We start from the raw sequence: 20,013 nt of genomic DNA, 5'->3' as shown, positions 1-20,013 counted from the left end.
TGTGATATATGCCATCATGTGCCAGCAATGCCCCTCTGCCATGTACATTGGCCAAACTGGACAGTCTCTACGTAAAAGAATGAATGGACACAAATCAGACGTCAAGAATTATAACATTCAAAAACCAGTTGGAGAACACTTCAATCTCTCTGGTCACTCGATCACAGACCTAAGAGTGGCTATACTTCAACAAAAAAGCTTCAAAAACAGACTCCAACGAGAGACTGCTGAATTGGAATTAATTTGCAAACTGGATACAATTAACTTAGGCTTGAATAGAGACTGGGAATGGATGAGTCATTACACAAAGTAAAACTATTTCCCCATGGTATTTCTCCCTCCCACCCCACCCCCCACTGTTCCTCTGATATTCTTGTTAACTGCTGGAATTAGCCTACCTGCTTGTCACCATGAAAGGTTTTCCTCCTTCCCCCCCCTGCTGTTGGTGATGGCTTATCTTAAGTGATCACTCTCCTTACAGTGTGTATGATAAACCCATTGTTTCATGTTCTCTGTGTGTGTGTATATAAATCTGTCCTCTGTTTTTTCCACCAAATGCATCCGATGAAGTGAGCTGTAGCTCACGAAAGCTTATGCTATAATAAATTTGTTAGTCTCTAAGGTGCCACAAGTACTCCTTTTCTTTTTGCGAATACAGACTAACACGGCTGCTACTCTGAAAACTGTAAGGAGAGTGATCACTTAAGATGAGCTATTACCAGCGGGGGAGGGGGGAAGGAGGAAAACCTTTTGTGATGATAATCAAGATGGGCCATTTCCAGCAGTTAACAAGAACGTCTGAGGAACAGTGGGGGTGGGGTGGAAATAACATGAGGAAATAGTTTTACTTTGTGTAATGACCCATCCACTCTCAGTTTCTATTCAAGCCTAAGTTAATTGTATCCAGTTTGCAAATTAATTCCAATTCCAATTCTCGTTGGAGTCTGTTTTTAAAGTTTTTTTGTTGAAGGATAGCCACTCTCAGGTCTGTAATCGAGTGACCGGAGAGATTGAAGTGTTCTCCAACTGGTTTTTGAATGTTATAATTCTTGACGTCTGATTTGTGTCCATTTATTCTTTTACGTAGAGACTGTCCAATTTGACCAATGTACATGGCAGAGGGGCATTGCTGGCACATGATGGCACATATCACATTGGTAGATGCGCAGGTGAATGAGCCTCTGATAGTGTGGCTGATGTGATTAGGCCCAATGATGGTGTCCCCTGAATAGATATGTGGGCAGAGTTGGCAACGGGCTTTGTTGCAAGGATAGGTTCCTGGGTCGGTGGTTCTGTTGTGTGGTGTGTGGTTCCTGGTGAGTATTTGCTTCATGTTGAGGGGCTGTCTGTAAGCAAGGACTGGCCTGTCTCCCAAGATCTGTGAGAGTGATGGGTTGTCCTTCAGGATAGGTGGTAAATCCTTGATGATGCATTGGAGAGGTTTAGTTGGGGGCTGAAGGTGATGGCTAGTGGCGTTCTGTTATTTTCTTTGTTGGGCCTGTCCTGTAGTAGGTGACTTCTGGGTACCCTTCTAGCTCTGTCAATCTGTTTCTTCACTTCAGCAGGTGGGTATTGTAGTTGTAAGAATGCATGATAGAGATCTTGTAGGTATTTGTCTCTGTCTGAGGGGTTGGAGCAAATGTGGTTTTCTCTGGAGCAAGACTCACCAGGCTGCAGCAGCCAGCTGTGGGAGCCTGCAGGAAAGGTCAGAACAGGGATAGGAAGAGGCAGGCGAGTGGACACTAAGGCCCAGGGGTGCCCCAAATTTTCAGGTGCCTTACGCAGCCGCCTAAACTGTGTATGCCTAAGGACAGCCCTGGGAGGGACCCACCTCTCCTGGAACCTGGTGCTGCGTTTTCCCGAGGCAACACGGGGGCACGCAGGGTCACAGGCCCCTCCTCCCCAGATTTCTGCTAGGGTTCACACCAGAATGTGGCCAGCAGCAGCCTTTTGGCGCTGTGAGGGAGGAAAGAGGCGGGAGCTGCTTCCAGCAGCCGGGGAGGGAGGCGGGGAAAGGATGACCTGGCCTGTGTCTTTGCAGACTTCATCTGTTCCTCCCTCCCCCGCCATCCACTCCCCTGTGGCTAGAAGCAGCTTGTCCCTTCCTGCCTGCACACTGTTGAAAGGCAGCTAACAGCTCCAGGCTGCTGCTTACCACTGCCATAACCCAGCCATCTCTTGTCCCCTGGCTACAGTGCAGGCAGAAAGGGGTTAAGCCCTAAGGATGCATTGTGCACCAGGGCCCCTGGAGCCTGACTGCAGGGGTTTCAGGGAACCTGGCCGTAGAAGTGGCTCAGCAGGGGAGGGTGCTTAAAGGACGGAGCAGCCCTGCACTCCCTCGGGGCAGGATCTGGGGGCAGGAGGAGAAGAGGGTGTTAAACCCCTGCCTGGAGGGGCTGCTGTGGAGTCTGCAGGGTCTGGGCTTGAACAGGTTGGAAATTGCTTCCCTCCATCACCACTCCAGAGCTTAGCTGAGGGGTGGAGAGGCTTCCCCGTGCCAGTACTGTGCGGGGCTTTGGCACATGCAGGGCTTGGTTTCCCCTGGCCAGCATCCCAAGCTGGAGGGTTTTGAGCTTTCCTGGGGCCCCGGTCCAGCCAGAGGCAGTGGGGGAAGGAAGGAGCCTGCCAGCCAGGCTCTTGGTGAGCTGAGCGCTCCAACCAGGGGCTGGTTCTCTGCACAGTGCTGGGAGCAGGACGTGCCCTGCCAGGGGAGATATGGCAGAGCAGTGGAGCTGGGTGGGGGGTGAAGGGGAAAAGCAGGGAGATGACAGTGAGAGGAGGAGCACAGAAAGGGCTGTGGGTGGGCAGCAGAGGTGACATGTAACCAGCTGGAATCTGCCCACACTCACCAGCCACTGCAGCAAGCAGCCAGTGCTGGCCAGAAATGGGATGGGGGACAGGGCTCTGCTGGCCAAGAGCCGGCATGCACTGGGGACTGCACTAGTGGACCAGCAGGGGGAGTGGCTGGCCTCGCATGCTGCAGCTTTGCCCCGCCCACCAGCCTTGTACACCTACCCCATTATCAGCCACTGTACCCCAGCACTCATTGCTGGTGGGTGGGCGGCAACAGGACCCATCAGTGCCGATGGGGGGAAGACAGAAAACATGGGACAATTTGCCTATTTTTAAGAAAAAGTTGAGACACTTGCAGGAGGGCTTAAATATGGGACTGTCCCTTTAAAAACGGTACATCTGGTCACCCTATCTCTGACCCTTCACAAGAAGACTTTCTTCTTAAGGCCCTGATTCAGCAAAGCCCTTACAAGGTGCTTAATTTAAGCACATGCTTAAGATCCATTAAGTCCCAATGAAATCAAGCTTGATGAATAGGAATGGATTTAAGCACAAAGTCAAGCATGTGTTTAAGTGCTGTGCTGAATTAGAGCCTATCCTCCATTTTTTGTGACCACCTCTGTCTGGCTATGTAGACTCCCTCCTCAGGCCCTTCGTTACCAGCACTCCCAGCTATCTTCGAGACACCACCGATTTCCTGAGGAAACTACAGTCCATTGGTGATCTTCCTAAAAACACCATCCTAGCCACTATGGATGTAGAAGCCCTCTACACCGACATTCCACACAAAGATGGACTACAAGCCGTCAGGAACAGTATCCCCGATACTGTCACGGCTAACCTGGTGGCAGAACTTTGTGACTTTGTCCTGACCCATAACTATTTCACATTTGGTGACAATGTATACCTTCAAATCAGCGGCACTGCGATGGGTACCCGCATGGCCCCACAGTATGCCAACATTTTTATGGCTGACTTAGAACAACGCTTCCTCAGCTCTCGTCCCCTAATGCCCCTACTCTACTTGCGCTACATTGATGACATCTTCATCATCTGGACCCATGGAAAAGAAGCTCTTGAGGAATTCCACCATGATTTCAACAATTTCCATCCCACCATCAACCTCAGCCTGGACCAGTCCACACAAGAGATCCACTTCCTGGACACTATGGTGCTAATAAGCGATGGTCACATAAACACCACCCTATATCGGAAACCTACTGACCGCTATTCCTACCTACATGCCTCTAGCTTTCATCCAGATCATACCACTCGATCCATTGTCTACAGCCAAGCGCTACGATATAACCGCATTTGCTCCAACCCCTCAGACAGAGACAAACACCTACAAGATCTCTATCATGCATTCCTACAACTACAATACCCAGCTGCTGAAGTGAAGAAACAGATTGACAGAGCCAGAAGAGTACCCAGAAGTCACCTACTACAGGACAGGCCCAACAAAGAAAACAACAGAACGCCACTAGCCATCACCTTCAGCCCCCAACTAAAACCCCTCCAACGCATCATCAAGGATCTACAACCTATCCTGAAGGACGAGCCATCGCTCTCTCAGATCTTGGGAGACAGACCAGTCCTTGCTTACAGACAGCCCCCCAATCTGAAGCAAATACTCACCAGCAACCACACACCACACAACAGAACCACTAACCCAGGAACCTATCCTTGCAACAAAGCCCGTTGCCAACTCTGTCCACATATCTATTCAGGGGATACCATCATAGGGCCTAATCACATCAGCCACACTATCAGAGGCTCGTTCACCTGCGCATCTACCAATGTGATATATGCCATCATGTGCCAGCAATGCCCCTCTGCCATGTACATTGGCCAAACTGGACAGTCTCTACGTAAAAGAATGAATGGACACAAATCAGACGTCAAGAATTATAACATTCAAAAACCAGTTGGAGAACACTTCAATCTCTCTGGTCACTCGATCACAGACCTAAGAGTGGCTATACTTCAACAAAAAAGCTTCAAAAACAGACTCCAACGAGAGACTGCTGAATTGGAATTAATTTGCAAACTGGATACAATTAATTTAGGCTTGAATAGAGACTGGGAATGGATGAGTCATTACACAAAGTAAAACTATTTCCCCATGGTATTTCTCCCTCCCACCCCACCCCCCACTGTTCCTCTGATATTCTTGTTAACTGCTGGAATTAGCCTACCTGCTTGTCACCATGAAAGGTTTTCCTCCTTCCCCCCCCTGCTGTTGGTGATGGCTTATCTTAAGTGATCACTCTCCTTACAGTGTGTATGATAAACCCATTGTTTCATGTTCTCTGTGTGTGTGTATATAAATCTCTCCTCTGTTTTTTCCACCAAATGCATCCGATGAAGTGAGCTGTAGCTCACGAAAGCTTATGCTCTAATAAATTTGTTAGTCTCTAAGGTGCCACAAGTACTCCTTTTCTTTTCACCTCTGCAAGATCTGTTATAAGTCTGAAAGCCTCTGTCTTTCCTCTTCTGCAGGCAGTTCCACCTTTTTCATTGACAGTATCCTCTAGTAATTGCGCAGACTTCTCTGCTGTAGTCTTTTTCAGACAATGTCTCACTGCTACATAAGAGCTGGATATTGTTATGATTACTACACTACTACTGGTAGTAGCAATGGTGGTAGCACTAGTGTAGATAGGCTCAACCCTGTATCCAAAAGAAACAAAGCTCACACCATTCATAGCTGGACAGCAATAAGTATTCTGGTGACACAAACATGGCAGTAATATTACAGGTCCCAGTACAGCAAGGTACTTAAGCATAAGCCTTATTTTAAACATGTGAAAAGTCATACTGAACTAAATGGGACTATTCATATGGTTAAAGTTAGACACATGCTAAAGTACCTTGCTGAAATGGGGCCTAACTGAGAAATTTCAAACTTGTGTATTTAAGCTTTGGACCAATAACTTTCTTTCCCAGATGTTTTTTCTTTTAAGTAAGTTGGAAAAGCTAACAGTCTTAACGTAAAGTTAACAAATCTTTTGGTTTGGGATATATATAGCTGACCTGGAACAGCCTGCATATTTTCTAGTCTTCTTAGTCTTTTGTTAAGGTCCAGATAACCTCATTCTTCATATGCCTGCTCTTATGTATTCCTCTAGGTTTTGTTTCTTTTATAGTTCACACTGTGATACATTTTAAAAGAAAAATTCTGCTTGAGGCCATGGTGTCTCCCATGGTGAAAGACTAGGTAGCCCTATTTTTAAAAATACTAGGGTTCTGATATTTATTATTACTAATCAGAAGTAACAGCACAATCTTCCTATTACTTTTCTGCACGGGAGGCTACAATTTATATACTTGCTGATTTGTGCTACTGCTACCCTGTGCACATCTATTATTTATTTATTTATATCTGTCATGTTGCTGCTTACACCATTCTTTTAAGATACTTCTTTTGTCCTCAATCAGTCCTGGATTATTATTATTACAAGTTCCCATCACTTCAGATACTGTATTGTCAACTTTATCTTTGAAGAGTTGTTCATAAATTTAATTACAGAAGTAGAGCATTCCCCTGGCCAGCATCCCAGGGGAATTACTAAAGAATTGTGGTGCCTCACATCATCAAAAACAAAACAATAATTTACAATTTATAAGGAGCCCAGTTGCCTAAGCGTTGTCAAATGTTTTGTAGCATCACAACATCGAGGAGGGTTTAAGGAGAGATGTAAAGTTGGCTAACATAGTGGGGTTTTGCAGATTTTCCAAGGGAGTTCTTCAAATGCATGAAGGGCATGAAGGTGTGTGTTGGAAAATTTGACTAATGGGCAGTTAAGGTTTGCATAGTTGATAGAGAGTAGGCAGAGGTCAAGAGTCAATAGTATATAACTGATAAGAGACAGGGCAGGAATAGGCCATGAAGGGCCTTAGAAATGAAGACAAGTAGTAGCCAAAATGTGCTCAAGACTGCAGGAAATAAAATATGACAACAATCTGTCTCCTGCAGATAGCCATAGGAGAGCCTAGAATAAGGAGTAACTTGTCAGATTTTATTTTCTTTCCCTTTTTTTGGTGTGTTTGTGTGGGGTGTGGTTAGAGGTTCTGGATGATAAGAAGAAACAGAGATGTGTGCCCATCAGGGCCAATCCTACACATGAAAACTTCAAGAGTGCCTGTTATTAGTATGAACATAACAACAGTTGGTTAATCCCAAAGCTCTTATTCAATTTTCACTCGCTCCTTACTTTAGCAACATATATATTGATGCCAATAGAAGTTTTGTCACAGGAAGGACTGAGTAAAAGCAAAGTAAATACATTCTGAACTGGCCCAATACTAGTAACATAGAATTGCTAAATAGTATACTAACAAAAATTCATATTAATCTAATAATACTGATACTGCCAGTTTTTCTTCTGTCCTACTTTTCTTCCAGAGTGAAACAGCAAGACACGTTTGTGGTGTGACTCAGGAGAAGTTCTGATACTCAAATCCTACTGAAGAAAAAGAGTTAGATGCTTAATCATTTTGACTATAGATTAATCCTGATTTACTTCCTACCGTCAGTACTGAAGGCATCTTTGAAATTTTCTAGTCATACATGACTGGCCTCATCACCATAGTAGCTGAATGCCTTCTAATAGCGTATTATGTGATGTAACTAATGTCTGTGCATAGCTTCGTTAGATCAGCCAGTGACAACAAAGAAGGGTTACAATCTATCATTTGCACAAAATGATTGATGGGAGGACTGCTCAAAGCCAAACTGCTGCCCATAATGGTATAACAGTGTAAAGTACAATGTCGGTGCAAAGATGCAGCTGCTGCTGAAGATGATCGCTGGTTTTCTCTTTGTTGGTAGGACAGGGATTTAATTACCAATCTCACAATGTATTTTTTGGGACAGTAGATATGTCTTTCTCTTTTAGCACCAATCATTATATTCTCAGTGGCTGACGAGTGGGACCAGGAGTAACATTCAGTTTGCTGGTAGAAGTAGGGAGTTTTTCTCTCTCCCTCTCTATATAGTATAATGAACCTACAGTAGGACTGTGACTTTGAACCCTGAAGTGCACAGAGAAGGCTTATGTGCAAAGCCAGAGGGCTGCCATTTGTTTAGTGATGTGGAACTGGCTAAGGCAGTGATCATTTTAAAGTTTGTGAGACACTGTGTTGATTTTCACCATAAATTATGCACCTTACTCTGCCTGCGGGACTGCTATGCACATTTCCTGGATGAACTCACAGTCCTTGGCCTCAGGAAAAACAGCCTCTCTGGATAGCAGAGGGAATGAAAAATTTGATATCAGGCTGAATGCTTCTTGCTGAGTTGGTTGTTATTAATGACACTGGAGCACAGGGCAGTTGGAACAATTTATATAGTGGGGGAGCTGTGAGCCATTGAACCAAACTGTAAACCCTGTATATGATGGAAACCACTTTAAGCCGGGGATACGGCAGCATCCCCAGTACCCCTTGTCCCAGCACTTATGCTGGAGCATGTTGTGAATGGAGTGGATGTGTCTAAGCTTGTGTTTTGAGATCATCTTCCTTCCACAAAAGAAGATCTACTTCTGATGGCTCATCTCAATTAATTACTTCCTCTAACTAGAGGAGCAGCCAAATTAAAACTAAATAGGTATAGAATAGCTATAGATAGAGTATCTAAAGAAGATTTCTGTAGTCCTGGCTCCTTCAGTTCTGAATCATTTCTGGAGGCACTGAGTTGCCACTTACTGGAATTCCCTGTTCTTCACACCCCGGAGCCTCCCAATGAGCTCTCAGAGACGCTTAGTACTGTACATGCAAACAGATAAATTCCACTTTACCCACTGGCCCTTTGGGTGAAGAATGTTACAACTTGTCATCAAAGGTTAGGAATTCTGTATCATTTCTTTCCGTAAGTGAATAGCTGCAGGAACAGAGGAAGGGAAGGCATCTGCCTGCTGCAGAGAGTAATACCAGTTTGCTTAATAAAATGATACCCAGTTAGGCAACTCTTGACAAGATAGTATAATCTGTTAACTCAATAGAGAAATATAATTCAATACAAGGCATAAATATAGGGCCAGAATCTGGCTAGCCTCTGAACAAGAGTGGGAGAATACAGGGAGTGTCTTTCTTACTTGTGTCCTTGCACAGAGGCTAGCCAGAAGTTTGTGGGGGAAGTATAGTCACTGCAGTTGGCTACCCAATGGGTGGCAGGGTGAAATGGATGGCAGGGCCAGCTCTAGGCACCAGCAAAACAACCAGATACTTGGGGCGGCACATTTCTAGGGGCAGCATTCTGGTGCCGGCCATGCCGCCCCTAGAAATGTACCCCCGCTGCCCCAGCTCGCCTCCGCCTGCTCCCCTGAGCGTGCCGCTGTCGCTCGGCTTCTCCCCACTCCCTCCCAGGCTTGCTGCACCCGAAACAGCTGTTTCGTGCTGCAAGCCTGAGAGGGAGGGAGGAGAAGCCAAGCAGCGGCGTGCTTGGGGGAGGTAGCGGTGGTGAAGTGGAGGTGAGCTGGGGTGGGGAGTGGTTCCTCTACCCCCCCAATTACTTCATGTGCTCCCCCCCTCGCTTACCTCCCCCTGCTCCCCTGAATGCGCTGCCTCTCCCTCACCTGAGAGGGAGGGGGGAGAAGCAGAGTGGCGGCATGTTCAGGGGGTCAGGTGTAGTGGAGGTGAGCTAGGGCAGTGAGTTGCTGGGGGGGGAGCCGCAGGAAGCAAGGGGGGGGGGTTCGGTACGCCTGGGGGAGGAGGCGGAGCTGGGGATTTGGGGAAGGGGTTGGAAAGGAGCGGGGCGGGAGGGGGCATTTTTTTGCTTCGGGCGGCAAAAATCCTAGAGCTGGCCCTGATAGGAGGTGTGGCCATGTTGCTCCTGACCCTACACACACATCGGTCAGCAGAGCTAGCCAGGTGCAAGCAGAAAGCACGCTGCGACAGAGCTACTAGGCTAGTGCGTGCTCTCTGGAGGCCCCAGAAGGAATTCTGGGTGACTAGATACAACTCAACTCCTCCCAGGCTTCCTAAGATGCTTGCATTCCCCTGTCACCCCCAGTTTGAATGAAAAAATGTCAACCAGCTCTTCTCAGTGCTTTAACTTATAGTGAGCACGTCTTTGGGAAACACAATCAGTGCTGAGTTAATGGCAAGTGGCCCTGCCAATTTTAACGTTGAAGGCAAATCCTGGGAAACCAAAACAGAACAGGATATTGGAACAGGATTCTGTACTCTGTGCTCTGAAAGACTTATTCACAATGGAAAGTGAGATACTTTCTTGCCTTCTTTATAAGAAATACTTCTTTATAAGAAGTACGGTGACAGGAGCTGGGCTTGCTGGTGGTGCTTCTTAGTGGGTAGGTCACCTCCCCCCTGTCCCCGGTATCCCTCGCCAGCAATCATGCCAGTGCTATGGCAGTTCAACTTTCGGCAGTTAGCGACTTGGCCCTCTGTCTGGATCAACAGCAGAGTTTGCCCCCTTCCAGATATACACAGTTCAACATTCCCACAAAAGAAAGGGTCTTCAGCCCACCTCCAGGTCCCTGTGGGAGGTACACCCATGACTCAGGACTTACAATGTCTCTATCCTTTCCTCCTCTCCAAGAGAGAAAAAGGGGCTTATGCCCCTTCCATAAAAAGGTTGATTGGTAGGGGAGCCCAGGCCCTCTATCCCTACTGGGCCATATGAAAGGCAGGAATAGCAAAATGCCCAGGTGTGCTTTAAGGTTGTCTCCCTGGGCCACTTCCTAACATTTGCTTCCCCACAAGGCCTCAAAGTCTTTCACTGAAAGTCCAACAGAAAATAGCAAAAACAATTGAATAGTCAGCCCACCTGGGCTCAGCTGGTAACTTTTTTCTTTGCAGACTAGCTGCAGCTACCAACTGGCCCAAGTTTCTGGGTTTCACTCTGACCTCCTGAGGCTGTCAGTCCCACTCTCTCTCTATCCAGAGTTTCAGGCAGGTGGCAGTCCCTAATCAGCGCATCTCCAGTTAGGTTTCCAGATGAAGGCCAGGCTCCCAGGATTCTTTCAGCCCGGAGCTCAGGAAAGAAAGCTCCCAGCTACCTCTCACCTGGGTCTCTTCCCTGGCTCCTCCTCTAGGGCATGGGGTAGCTGCTGCTTGCAGGCCCCTCCCTTACAGTAAAGGCTTCTGCAGTGCCCATACTCAGGAGCTCTCAAGATAGGGCTCTTCTCCTCTACTGTCTCTCCCCTTCTTCTTCTTCTTCTTCTCCTTCTTCAGTTTCGTGGTGTAGCAGACTCACTTCCTGAGTCTATGATTGCCATGCAATGTGCTTTGTATCTTTTTCATGATTTAGAGTCTTGCACTTTTCCTGGTATTCTTAAAAAATTGCAGAAGAGCTTTTTTTATTGGGTCCCATTTTCCTTGTTTTCTTGATAGAGGTTTCAAGGAAAATGTTCGCAAAAAGAAAAGGAGTACCGGTGGCACCTTAGAGACTAACAAATTTATTAGAGCATAAGCTTTCGTGAGCTACAGCTCACTTCATCGGATGCATTTGGTGGAAAAAGCAGAGGAGAGATTTATATACACACACACAGAGAACATGAAACAATGGGTTTATCATACACACTGTAAGGAGAGTGATCACTTAAGATAAGCCATCACCAGCAGCAGGGGGGGGGAAAGGAGGAAAACCTTTCATGGTGACAAGCAAGGTAGGCTAATTCCAGCAGTTAACAAGAATATCAGAGGAACAGTGGGGGGGGGTGGGGGTGGGAGGGAAAAATACCATGGGGAAATAGTTTTACTTTGTGTAATGACTCATCCATTCCCAGTCTCTATTCAAGCCTAAGTTAATTGTATCCAGTTTGCAAATTAATTCCAATTCAGCAGTCTCTCATTGGAGTCTGTTTTTGAAGCTTTTTTGTTGAAGTATAGCCACTCTAAGATCTGTGATCGAGTGACCAGAGAGATTGAAGTGTTCTCCAACTGGTTTTTGAATGTTATAATTCTTGACGTCTGATTTATGGATTTAAGGAAAATGTTGTTACTTTAAGACCTCTGAGTTTTCTATATAAACATTTCCTTTCACAGGTACAGTTTTTACAATCCCAAGGATATGATCTATTGTTTCCTGGACCTTACATGTTATGAATAATCCATCCTAGTGCATGTTAATTAGAAATAGATTACTATTTAATCCACAATGCCCTGTTAGAATTCTAAATAGAGCCACTTTGCTCTTACCCTGAGGACCTTGTCAACTGTTGGGCATACTTCTTGGAATTTTTTCCCCTTTGTTTCATTTGCCCACAGTTCTTGCCATTCCTTCCTTAGCTTATTTTTGATTAGGTGTGTGATGCTGTATTGAATATGTGGAACACTTTGTCATATTATTGATTCCAATATAATAAAATTACAAGGAATCTGACCACATATGCCGTGTGAGATATCTGGGAAAATGATATGATTTGCCAGCTATGATAATCTTGTTTATATGTTTGTATCACCTTTGTATCATGAGTTATAGAGATGTATGGTATATCTGGATTTCAAACTTGTGCTGTGCATCTGGGTGACACCCCCAGATAGACTGGCATTAGCACTGCCTAGCCTTTCGATGGTGCATGAAGGGTCATCAACTGTACAGTGAATCCATTGAAAGAAACCAGGGAAATAAACCTTATGAGTAGGGCCCTACCAATTTCACGGCCGTGAAAAACATGTCATGGACTATGAAATAAGCCCTTTTCTGTGAAATCTGATCTCCCTGAAATCAGCTGGGCTGGGGAGGGACAGAACTTGTCCTTTCCCTTCACGGCTGTTATCGGAGGGAAATCAGACCCACCTCCACAGGCAGCAAAGAAGTGAGGGTATACCCCCTGTGGCTCTTGCCAGGGCTTGGGGCGCCCAGGCTTGGGGCTGCAGCAACCTCCAGGCTGCTGCTTCTCTCCCCGCCCACCTGCAGCGGCTTCTGCTGGGGTTGGAGGCCACCTGGGCTCCAGCTGGGGTTTGGGGTTCCTGCCCAGGCTCCAAGACCTGGACTGGGTGCTGCCACCCACCGCAGCTCCAGCCCCTACAGTTTCTGCCTGACTCAGGGTTGCCTGCCCCTGCACTCCTGCCAGGGCTCAGGGACTGGGCTGATGGCTGCCACTCCCTGCAGCTCCAGGCACCGCAGCTCCTCCCAGGCTCAAGGCTGCCCCCCATGCCATGGCTTTTGCCCAAGATCAGGACTGCTGCCTCTCCCCTCCATGGCTGCTGCCTGGCCTCAGGGATCTGGGCTGGGGGCTGCCACGCCCTGCAGCTCCAGCTGGGACTCGGGGTTTCGCTCCCCACAATTCCTGCCTGAGCTGCAGGCTTCCGCCACCCCCACAGACAACACCATCTGGCAGCTGGTGAAGAAGTGGATGTTTCTTCCCCAGAGGGCCAGCAATGAACTGATGTACATCTCGCACATGCAGGGCAGTGTCAACATCCCTGGAATGGGTGATCTGTGCGATGTTGCCGTGATCACTCACAATTTCTACCTTCTGACGTGCCTGGATGCCACAGTGAGGGACATCACTCTGCAGGATGCTGTCAAGAAGCACCATTATCACTCCGAGAGCCAGAACCATGCTGGAGAGGACCCTGAAGGATGCCATCCGCTGCCAATACGTGGAAAACCTGAAACGGAAGCTGGACCCAGGGCAAGGCCTTTGAGGTGATGTGCAAGTGGGACGCCAGCAATCACTTCCTTTCCAGGGGCAAGTTCACCCAATTTGCCGACTGGGGGTTCATCTACTGGGCCTGGCTCAACTGCGTCCCGCTGAACGGAGCAGTCTGCCACTAGAATCAGGACAAGCAATGAAGGAAGTGCAGCTATGCCAACGAGACACTACCTCACATCCTGTGTAGCTGCAAGCCCCATTCCAGAGCCTGGCAGCTGCAATATAATGCCATCCAAGATCGTCTGGTCAGAGCCATCCGGCCACCTGTGGGGAAGGTAGCCGTGAACTCCGCCATCCCTGGAACCAACAGCCAACTGTCATCACCAGTGAGGACCGGAAGAAGATCATCATGGTGGACGTCACAGTGCACTTCAAAAACAGGCCCCAGCTTTCCACAATGCCTGATTTCAAAAGCTGGAGAAATACACCCCTCTGGCCAACACCCTGAGAGCTAGGGGCTATGAAGTCCAAACTCATGCGCTGATCGTGGGATCCCTGGGCACATGGGAGCGAGTGCTGTGAGAATGCAGAATTGGTCAACACTATGTTCGGCTGATTCAGCACTCATGGTGTCAGACGCCATCAGGTGGTCGAGGGACATCTACATAGAACACATCACTGGAAATCGACAATACCAGGAGGGATGAGCTGGAGTGCCAATGAGAAGTGCAGTCAGGATAGCAACTCAAATACTTTCCTGATGGACTGTTTTTTTTTCTCTAAATGGACAAGCTATCCTTAATTCTCAATTACTGAAGGACAATCTTCACTCATTAATATATTTTGCTTTCCTCCACCAACTCTCTGTTTTGGTATCCTGCTGTTAATTGAGTTATCTCGTTAGACTGACTTCACACTTGGTAAAGCATCTCACATCTTTTCATGTATTTATACCTGCTCCTGTATTTTCCAGTCTATGCATCTGATGAAGTGGGTTTTAGCCCACGAAAGCTTATGCCCAAATAAATTTGTTAGTCTCTAAGGTGCCACAAGGACTCCTTGTTGTTTTAGCTTCAGTGTTACTCCCAAAATTGGTGGTTATCTGTTGTCCCTCTTGCAGCCTGCCCTGACCGTGACACTTTCAGTGAGTGCTATCACAGGCACCCTGTGCCACAAGGTGTTTAAATTCCAGTTTGCTTAAGGGGATTCCTAGGTCAACTTGTTCATGATTCATAGCATGTTTTGCTTGTTTGTCTGCAATTTCATTGCCTGCTATCCCGACATGCACCAGGATCCATGCTATTACTATGGTTATAGCACATTTCACCAGTTTGGTTGTTAGCAGTAATATTTTATTAAGAATATAATTCATGCTGTCAGACTTACAACTGTAAATTGCCTGAAGCTCTAATAAGGAATCAGACAGGATGGTCATGGCAGGTGGCTGCACATCTAAAGCCCAATTTAGTGCTAGCATAATCCTTGTTAGTTCAGCTGTAAAGATGGATACAAAGTTAGTACGCAAAAAGAAAAGGAGTACTTGTGGCACCTTAGAGACTAACAAATTTATTAGAGCATAAGCTTTCGTGAGCTACAGCTCACTTCATCGGATGCATTTGGTGGAAAAAACAGAGGAGAGATTTATATACACACACACACAGAGAACATGAAACAATGGGTTTATCATACACACTGTAAGGAGAGTGATCACTTAAGATAAGCCATCACCAACAGCAGGGGGGGGGAAGGAGGAAAACCTTTCATGGTGACAAGCAGGTAGGCTAATTCCAGCAGTTAACAAGAATATCAGAGGAACAGTGGGGGGTGGGGTGGGAGGGAGAAATACCATGGGGAAATAGTTTTACTTTGTGTAATGACTCATCCATTCCCAGTCTCTATTCAAGCCTAAGTTAATTGTATCCAGTTTGCAAATTAATTCCAATTCAGCAGTCTCTCGTTGGAGTCTGTTTTTGAAGCTTTTTTGTTGAAGTATAGCCACTCTTAGGTCTGTGATCGAGTGACCAGAGAGATTGAAGTGTTCTCCAACTGGTTTTTGAATGTTATAATTCTTGACGTCTGATTTGTGTCCATTCATTCTTTTACGTAGAGACTGTCCAGTTTGGCCAATGTACATGGCAGAGGGGCATTGCTGGCACATGATGGCATATATCACATTGGTAGATGCACAGGTGAACGAGCCTCTGATGGTGTGGCTGATGTGATTAGGCCCTATGATGGTATCCCCTGAATAGATATGTGGACAGAGTTGGCAACGGGCTTTGTTGCAAGGATAGGTTCCTGGGTTAGTGGTTCTGTTGTGTGGTGTGTGGTTGCTGGTGAGTATTTGCTTCAGATTGGGGGGCTGTCTGTAAGCAAGGACTGGTCTGTCTCCCAAGATCTGAGAGAGCGATGGCTCGTCCTTCAGGATAGGTTGTAGATCCTTGATGATGCGTTGGAGGGGTTTTAGTTGGGGGCTGAAGGTGATGGCTAGTGGCGTTCTGTTGTTTTCTTTGTTGGGCCTGTCCTGTAGTAGGTGACTTCTGGGTACTCTTCTGGCTCTGTCAATCTGTTTCTTCACTTCAGCAGGTGGGTACTGTAGTTGTAGGAATGCATGATAGAGATCTTGTAGGTGTTTGTCTCTGTCTGAGGGGTTGGAGCAAATGCGGTTATATCGTAGCGCTTGGCTGTAGACAATGGATCGAGTGGTATGATCTGGATGAAAGCTAGAGGCATGTAGGTAGGAATAGCGGTCAGTAGGTTTCCGATATAGGGTGGTGTTTATGTGACCATCGCTTATTAGCACCGTAGTGTCCAGGAAGTGGATCTCTTGTGTGGACTGGTCCAGGCTGAGGTTGATGGTGGGATGGAAATTGTTGAAATCATGGTGGAATTCCTCAAGAGCTTCTTTTCCATGGGTCCAGATGATGAAGATGTCATCAATGTAGCGCAAGTAGAGTAGGGGCATTAGGGAACGAGAGCTGAGGAAGCGTTGTTCTAAGTCAGCCATAAAAATGTTGGCATACTGTGGGGCCATGCGGGTACCCATCGCAGTGCCGCTGATTTGAAGGTATACATTGTCACCAAATGTGAAATAGTTATGGGTCAGGACAAAGTCACAAAGTTCTGCCACCAGGTTAGCCGTGACAGTATCGGGGATACTGTTCCTGATGGCTTGTAGTCCATCTTTGTGTGGAATGTTGGTGTAGAGGGCTTCTACATCCATAGTGGCTAGGATGGTGTTTTTAGGAAGATCACCAATGGACTGTAGTTTCCTCAGGAAATCGGTGGTGTCTCGAAGATAGCTGGGAGTGCTGGTAACGAAGGGCCTGAGGAGGGAGTCTACATAGCCAGACAATCCTGCTGTCAGGGTGCCAATGCCTGAGATGATGGGGCGTCCAGGATTTCCAGGTTTATGGATCTTGGGTAGCAGATAGAATACCCCAGGTCCTGGCTCCAGGGGTGTGTCTGTGCGGATTTGTTCTTGTGCTTTTTCAGGGAGTTTCTTGAGTAAATGCTGTAGTTTCTTTTGGTAACTCTCAGTGGGATCAGAGGGTAATGGCTTGTAGAAAGTGGTGTTGGAGAGCTGCCTAGTAGCCTCTTGTTCATACTCTGACCTATTCATGATGACGACAGCACCTCCTTTGTCAGCCTTTTTGATTATGATGTCAGAGTTGTTTCTGAGGCTGTGGATGGCACTGTGTTCTGCATGGCTGAGGTTATGGGGTAAGCGATGCTGCTTTTCCACAATTTCAGCTCGTGCACGTCGGCGGAAGCAGTCTATGTAGAAATCCAGGCTGCTGTTTCGACCTTCAGGAGGAGTCCACCTAGAATCCTTCTTTTTGTAGTGTTGGCAGGAAGGTCTCTGTGGGTTAATATGTTGGTCAGAGGTGTGTTGGAAATATTCCTTGAGTCTGAGACGTCGAAAATAGGATTCTAGGTCACCACAGAACTGTATCATGTTCGTGGGGGTGGAGGGGCAAAAGGAGAGGCCCCGAGATAGGACAGATTCTTCCGCTGGGCTAAGAGTATAGTTGGATAGATTAACAATATTGCTGGGTGGGTTACGGGAACCATTGTTGTGGCCCCTTGTGGCATATAGTAGTTTAGATAGCTTAGTGTCCTTTTTCTTTTGTAGAGAATCAAAGTGTGTTTTGTAAATGGCTTGTCTAGTTTTTGTAAAGTCCAGCCACGAGGAAGTTTGTGTGGAAGGTTGGTTCTTTATGAGAGTATCCAGTTTTGAGAGCTCATTCTTAATCTTTCCCTGTTTGCTGTAGAGGATGTTGATCAGGTGGTTCCGCAGTTTCCTTGAGAGTGTGTGGCACAAGCTGTCAGCACACCACCGATTTCCTGAGGAAACTACAGTCCATTGGTGATCTTCCTAAAAACACCATCCTAGCCACTATGGATGTAGAAGCCCTCTACACCAACATTCCACACAAAGATGGACTACAAGCCGTCAGGAACAGTATCCCCGATACTGTCACGGCTAACCTGGTGGCAGAACTTTGTGACTTTGTCCTGACCCATAACTATTTCACATTTGGTGACAATGTATACCTTCAAATCAGCGGCACTGCGATGGGTACCCGCATGGCCCCACAGTATGCCAACATTTTTATGGCTGACTTAGAACAACGCTTCCTCAGCTCTCGTTCCCTAATGCCCCTACTCTACTTGCGCTACATTGATGACATCTTCATCATCTGGACCCATGGAAAAGAAGCTCTTGAGGAATTCCACCATGATTTCAACAATTTCCATCCCACCATCAACCTCAGCCTGGACCAGTCCACACAAGAGATCCACTTCCTGGACACTACGGTGCTAATAAGCGATGGTCACATAAACACCACCCTATATCGGAAACCTACTGACCGCTATTCCTACCTACATGCCTCTAGCTTTCATCCAGATCATACCACTCGATCCATTGTCTACAGCCAAGCGCTACGATATAACCGCATTTGCTCCAACCCCTCAGACAGAGACAAACACCTACAAGATCTCTATCATGCATTCCTACAACTACAGTACCCTGCTGAAGTGAAGAAACAGATTGACAGAGCCAGAAGAGTACCCAGAAGTCACCTACTACAGGACAGGCCCAACAAAGAAAACAACAGAACGCCACTAGCCATCACCTTCAGCCCCCAACTAAAACCCCTCCAACGCATCATCAAGGATCTACAACCTATCCTGAAGGACGAGCCATCGCTCTCTCAGATCTTGGGAGACAGACCAGTCCTTGCTTACAGACAGCCCCCCAATCTGAAGCAAATACTCACCAGCAACCACACACCACACAACAGAATCACTAACCCAGGAACCTATCCTTGCAACAAAGCCCGTTGCCAACTCTGTCCACATATCTATTCAGGGGATACCATCATAGGGCCTAATCACATCAGCCACACCATCAGAGGCTCGTTCACCTGTGCATCTACCAATGTGATATATGCCATCATGTGCCAGCAATGCCCCTCTGCCATGTACATTGGCCAAACTGGACAGTCTCTACGTAAAAGAATGAATGGACACAAATCAGACGTCAAGAATTATAACATTCAAAAACCAGTTGGAGAACACTTCAATCTCTCTGGTCACTCGATCACAGACCTAAGAGTGGCTATACTTCAACAAAAAAGCTTCAAAAACAGACTCCAACGAGAGACTGCTGAATTGGAATTAATTTGCAAACTGGATACAATTAACTTAGGCTTGAATAGAGACTGGGAATGGATGAGTCATTACACAAAGTAAAACTATTTCCCCATGGTATTTCTCCCTCCCACCCCACCCCCCACTGTTCCTCTGATATTCTTGTTAACTGCTGGAATTAGCCTACCTGCTTGTCACCATGAAAGGTTTTCCTCCTTCCCCCCCCTGCTGTTGGTGATGGCTTATCTTAAGTGATCACTCTCCTTACAGTGTGTATGATAAACCCATTGTTTCATGTTCTCTGTGTGTGTGTGTATATAAATCTCTCCTCTGTTTTTTCCACCAAATGCATCCGATGAAGTGAGCTGTAGCTCACGAAAGCTTATGCTCTAATAAATTTGTTAGTCTCTAAGGTGCCACAAGTACTCCTTTTCTTTTTGCGAATACAGACTAACACGGCTGCTACTCTGAAAAAAGTTAGTACGGCTTTCTTGAGTCCGAGTGAGGGCATGTAGAAAGTTGTTCCCATGTTTCCTGTTCCTTCCTCTTTTGAGCCAACTGTATAAATCTGGCTACAGTGTCCCCACTTATCAAAAATATATTGATTTGCTATATCTTGTATATTTATTGCTTCTCTTTTATTTATTTTATTATATAATTCCATGTCTCTCTCAGGGGAATGGTTTTCCAGTGTTGGTCATATAGATACAACTTTACATCTTTTTGGATTTTCCTTGAAGATAATTCCCTTAATTTTGTCTGTGGAGAATCTGAAGCCACCCCGCCACCCCCGTTTCCCCATTCTGCATTTTTCTTAAGTGCATCACTGGGTCTTTTGGATGTGGTCTTTCAAGGTTTTGCCTTTTGGTCCATATGGCACAGACTTTAGCAAATAATGTGACCCCTGTTCTTCTAATCATCTCTATAGGGAGATCATTTATCATGATGTTAATGAGAGTTGGGCTAATTACACTGCCCGTGGAATTCCATTTGCAAC

This window comes from Dermochelys coriacea, chromosome 2 (assembly GCF_009764565.3).
Source record: "Dermochelys coriacea isolate rDerCor1 chromosome 2, rDerCor1.pri.v4, whole genome shotgun sequence".
Lineage (NCBI taxonomy): Eukaryota > Metazoa > Chordata > Testudines > Dermochelyidae > Dermochelys > Dermochelys coriacea.
The sequence above is the reverse complement of the archived record's forward strand: the minus strand, read 5'-3'. Positions refer to the sequence as shown.